Below are 6,000 nucleotides of genomic sequence, written 5' to 3'. Positions count from 1 at the left end.
GAAGGAAAAACGGAGGAAAGGAAGGAAAAGAAAAGGGAAGAGAAGGAAAGGGAAAAAAAGGATAGGAAAAAGGAGACAGAATACAGAAGAGAAGAGAGGAGAAACAAAGGGAAAAGAAGAGAACGAAAGGGAGTAAGAGAGAAGGAAAAGGAAACAGATATGATTGGCTCTATTAACATCCCAGCCCATCCCAGCCCATCCCAGCCCAGCCCAGCCCATCCCAGCCCAGCCTAGCCCAGTCCATCTCATCCCATCCCATCCTATCCCATCCCAGCTTAACCCAGCACACCCCAGCCCATGACATCCCAGCCCAGCCCAGTCCACCTCATCCCAGTCCATCCCAGCTCATCCCAGTTCATCCTAGCCCATGCCATCCCAGCCTCACCCTGCCAGGTAACACACGAGGCACATGAAGAGAGAGTGGAGGAAGAGGTGGCTTTATAACACCCCTGCATCAGATATTCCTGCTCGTTACGCCCCTAGCGAGTGCCAAGCCAACACAATTTCCACTTGAACACTTTCCTCGCTCTCTGCAGTGTTACCAATGTGGAGTGTTTATTATTTTCATTGTTTTTGTTTTTTTTATTTTTTATTTTTTTATTTATTTTTTTTGTGTGTGTACGAAAGTGATACGAGAATCGGTTTGTGTTGGCAGATTTTCACCTTTCCTTATGTTCCTCTGTTGGTCTTAGAGAGAGAGAGAGAGAGAGAGAGAGAGAGAGAGAGAGAGAGAGAGAGAGAGAGAGAGAGAGAGAGAGAGAGAGAGAGAGAGAGAGAGAGAGAGAGAGAGAGAGAGAGAGAGAGAGAGAGAGAGAGAGAGAGAATCAGACAGAAAAACAGGCAGACACAAAGAGAGAGGTAAATACAGAGACAGACAGACAGACAGACACATATACATCCATACACACATACATACAGTACATACATACAAACAGACATTCATTCTTAATCCATGGGACGTTCGTAGAGAGTATTTTGAAAGACAAGAATGATTAGTCCGGTTCTCATTGGTGTGTTCCTAATAATTCGATGCAGAAGTCTTGCAAATATGGCATTGTTCAGATTCACTTTGCTCTCTCGCCTTCACTATTTTCAAGAAGTTCTATTTGATGTAACACGGATTTTCAAGGGTGATTTTCAAGGTTGTAGTGACAGATTAACATGATTTCTACATTATGAACGGGAGAAACAGCCTAGAGAACTCTGCTAATTATCTCTGTGGCCTTTGAAAATAGTCATGGTGAGACAGGAAAGCGTTACAGAATACTGGTCACCATCCCTGGAATCATTAAAACACCCTTGAGAACCACAATAACTTCCAGTGGAGCCTCTCAAACTGTCCCTGAAACCATGACAACTTTAAAAATTACTCCAACTTCCACTGGACCCTGCAACACTGTCCTCAGAATCAAGAAAACACACTTGAAAACCACAATAATTTCTCACTAAAACCTGCTAAACTGTCTCAAGAACCATGAAAACACCTTTAAAGACCACAATAATTAAAACTAAAACCTGGTAAATCATCACATGAAACCATGGAAACACTTTTAAAATCCACATTACCTTCCACTTGATCCTACATAACTAGTCCTAGAACCTTGAAAAACCCCGGCCCTTGAAAACCAGAGTAACATCTATTAAAATCTAGTTAAATATCACAAGAACCACGAAAATGCACTTGAAAATCACAATAACTTCCACTAGTGCCTGAAGTATCACTAGAGTAACAAAAATATCCTTAAAAACCACAATACCTTCGACTTAGACATGCTAACCCATTCAAAAAGAAACGAAAACACTTGAAAATACAATAGCGTCCACTACAACTTGCTAAACTATCATTCATAAAAAAATAAATAAAAAACCACAATAACTTCCATTACAACCTGCAAAACTACCACCAAAAACTCCCCTCAAGAAAAAAAAAAAAACACTCTTGAAAACCACAACAACATCCATTGCAGCCCGTTAAAAAGTCGGGAGAAAGACAAACGAAACAGTGAACAACACGAGGAGGGAAGAACAAAGGAGCAAGGTGACAACGAAAAGAAAATGGAAAAAAAGTGATGGGGAGGGGAAACATTTGTATTCTTTTCGTTCACCTCAACTTGATTTCCACTTTAGATACGGCCGAGCAAACTTCCCGCACTTCTAAATTTGAGGCAATTCTGCAAATCTTTTTCATATCAGTCCGCCCGCCTCGCCTCGACCCGCGCCAGTCCTCCCGTATTGCTGGACCGAGAATTTGCATAATGTCTGTATTATATGTCTGTTTGCGTTCGTGCGTGTGTGTGTGTGTGTGTGTGTGTGTGTGTGTGTGTGTGTGTGTGTGTGTGTGTGTGTGTGTGTGTGTGTGTGTGAGGTTAGGCATGAAAACTGAAAACCTAACGTGAAATTTGCAATAAGATGTAATTTACTTTCTTTCATCACCACCACCACCATCACCACCACCATCACCACCACCACCACCACCACCATCACCACCATCACCACCACCACCACCACTACCACCACCATCACCACCACCACCACCACCACTGCCATCTCCACCATCACCACAACCACGAAGACACTCCTGACAGACACACACACACACACACACACACACACACACACACACACACACACACACACACACACACACACCTGTAATTAACACCTGTCACTTCTTACTCATGGTGTTTGCTTTCATCTCTTCCCCATCAGAAAAAAATATACAAAAAAAATAGTATCAGAAAACAGTAATTATCAGATGTTATCAAGGTCACATTCTTCTCTCTCTCTCTCTCTCTCTCTCTCTCTCTCTCTCTCTCTCTCGTCGTAACAGTAAGCGTTACCTTAAATAACAAGAATACGCGTCACTGAAAGTCTATTAACGCGGAGGTAGCGAGGAGAGGAGGAGGAGGAGGAGGAGGAGGAGGAGGAGGAGGAGGAGGAGGAGGAGGAGGAGGAGGAGGAGGCAGTGCTGGCGGTAAAGGAAAGAAGAGATGGGAAATAGAAAAGGAGGAAACACAAGAGAAAGAAGAGGAATGCCAAGAAAAACAATAAGATGTAAAATGAAAAGGAGAAAGAGAGAGAGAGAGAGAGAGAGAGAGAGAGAGAGAGAGAGAGAGAGAGAGAGAGAGAGAGAGAGAGAGAGAGAGAGAGAATTAAAGAACACAACAGAGAGGAAAGAGGAAAAGAATGCCTGAGGGAGGAAGAGGAGAAAAAGGAAGAGGAGGAAGAGGAGAAGGAAGAAGAAGAAGAAGAAGAGTAACAGCAACAACAACAACAACAACAACAACAACAACAACGACAGCAACAACAACAACAGGAAAAATTAAAGGAAAATGAAAGATTCTATGTATATTTCCTTCCTTCTTAAAAAAAAAAAAATCATCTATTTAATATTTCCATCACTACCTACGTAACATCATTCTCGCTTACCACTTCACCACATCAAATTTCCATCTGCCCAATTTTTCCTTTGAACATTATTATTTTAAGTATAAATCCTTTACTCTTTACAAATACACCTCCTTATGAACGACTAATATTATACTTTTCATCTTCCTCATGTTTCTTCAGCTTCTAATCTCTCCCTCACTCTCTTACTCCCGCTCTCCCTCCGGTCCTGTTTCTAATTCTACACCACCTAATTTTCGTCAGAAGTGTCACTGCCTTCCTCCCTCAGCGACTCTCTTCCTTCTCCCTCCCTCTCTTTCATCTCTCGTTCTATATTCTTTCCCCATTTCTCTCTCCTCTTACCTCTGTTTCCCCTCTTCCAGCCTTCTCCCCTCTCGAGCCTCCCTCCTCTATCTCCTCATCCCTGTCTTCCATCCTCCCTCTTCCTCATTTCTCCCTCTCTCCTTCACTTCTCCCTTTTTCATATCCCAAGCACTTTCTATCTACCTCTCCTATACCTCCCATCCTCACCTCACCCTCCCTCACCCTCCTTCACCCTCTATCACCCTGCGACAGCCTCAAAGACCCCAGGGAGGATCAGGAGGGAGGAACGTGTGTGTGTGTGTGTGTGGGAATAAATTACGTCTGGCAAGGAAGACCAGATGAAGCTAAATCCAGACTTCTGAATCTCGTACAGCAACTTGAGGGTATAGAAGTCATAAGAAGCTGGCGATTTTCTCTTCCGTTTTCTTTGATAATTCTTTCTTCCTCTGGTTCGTGTTCGTAAGGTTCTCGTTCTGTCGTTCTCTCGTCTGGGGAAGTTCTAAAGGCTGCGGTGGTGGTTTTAGTTGGGTTTTCATGTTTTTCCTCCGTTGATGTGTTGAATTCTTGTTAAACTGCGATTAGGGTCATGGAAATACTCGCGAAAACTTTAGTGATATCAGTTAAAGCTTGTTATACTACCACTTCACCATATCAAGCTTCTGTCTGGCCAGTTTCTCCTCTGATCATCATTTCTTTATATAAAAAAATTTCACTTTCACAAACAAATCTCCTTATGAAAGACTTTTATTACACTCTTCATGTTATTCATATTTCTTCACCTTCTTACACCTCTCTCTCTCTCTCTCTCTCTCTCTCTCTCTCTCTCTCTCTCTCTCTCTCTCTCTCTCTCTCTGTGTGTGTGTGTTAAATTACTACTAGAATCGTGAAATATGTCCTGGAAACCTTAATAACTTCCACCAGAACCTGTTACATCAATATTAGAATCATAAAAAATACAGAAAACCCTAATAGCTTCCACTAGCGCCTGTTAAACTACCATTAGAATCATGAAAACACTCCAGAAAACCGTAATATTTTCCCACTAGAGCCTGCCAAACTACCACTAGAATCATAAGAACACTTCGAAAACCCCCAGCAACTTCTAGTAACTAAACAGTCATTAGCGTCATGTTAACACCTTTCAAAATGATAACTTCCACTGAGGTCTGTTAAATCATCACTGAAGCCATGAATGCACTCCTAAATACCTTAACAACTTCCACTAGAGCCTTTTTAAACTACCTAAAAAATCATGAAGACATCCTTAAATCTTGATAACTTCCACAACTGGCTTTTTTTTCTCTTTTTTTTTATTTTATTTTTTTTATTGGTTGTGATGAAACAGTGAAACGTTTCAATACAATGAACCTCGATTGCTAACTATACAATTTTCACACCATTTGAGTGATTCTAGACGTGTTATAGAGCCGAAATAAAGCAATCGTAGTAGAAGATTTAAACTAGTCCATCATTCACACTTTCTGCTGTCAGTGGTATCTTATGAAACAGTAATCTGACAACACAACATTCCTGTAACTTGAGGGGAATTCATAGCAGCCAAAAGATTCATAAATGAGGAAAATATTGAGGAGTGAATGCTCGTGTTGACGGGAGACGTAGTAATGTCAATCTGTTACGTCTTGGGAGAGATTACAAAGCTGGTGTTTTTCTTTCCTATCCTTCCCTTCAGTGCTATTCTGTCTCTCCCACTAATAGTGTAGAATAGTTACACAAACAGTCAAGTAAAGACCTCAGGATCTGTTGCTGTTTGGACTATCTTTATATTCCTTTGTGTTCCTCCCTTTCCTTGCTATTCTCTTTTAACCCTTTCACTGGTATTTCGTCCATCTTTTCTTAATCACTAATCATTCTAAGACATCTATTTTTGTCCCACACCCACCTTCAAACATTACACTAGGAAATTTTATAATATTCTTTTAATCTCCTTCTTTCTTGTAGACACTTATAAAGATGTCATGCATTGTTTTTTAGTGTTGTGAATTGTTAATTGTCGCAGTGAAAGTGTTAATTACAGGGAAATAGCGAGGAATGAATGAAGATGCAATGTAATGTTGGTAATACTGGCAGGTATGTTTCTTACAGGGACTGCCACGTGTACCCTGATGGCTTCTTGCAGCTTCAAATATTTTCTTACGGTCACTTTTCTGGGCGACTACGAAGTTGTGTCGTATTCCACATAACTTCTTAAGGCGACTGTACATAGCAAATATTTTCCTTTCCCTTCCTTTCCTTTCCTACTTCTTTCCGTTATCGTCCTTCGGTCAGTGA

General features: G+C 41.2%; 1 protein-coding gene across 2 annotated transcripts in view; it reads right to left on the bottom strand.

Annotated features, from left to right (window-relative positions):
- Positions 1-6,000, bottom strand: part of LOC135112344 (cell adhesion molecule Dscam2-like) — a 145,323-nt gene that overhangs the window by 34,304 nt on the left and 105,019 nt on the right. The gene's annotated exons all lie outside the window — the stretch shown is intronic.

Source organism: Scylla paramamosain, chromosome 23 (assembly GCF_035594125.1).
Source record: "Scylla paramamosain isolate STU-SP2022 chromosome 23, ASM3559412v1, whole genome shotgun sequence".
Lineage (NCBI taxonomy): Eukaryota > Metazoa > Arthropoda > Malacostraca > Decapoda > Portunidae > Scylla > Scylla paramamosain.
Note: the sequence above shows the minus strand (reverse complement) of the source record. Positions and strands in the feature narration are given on the sequence as shown.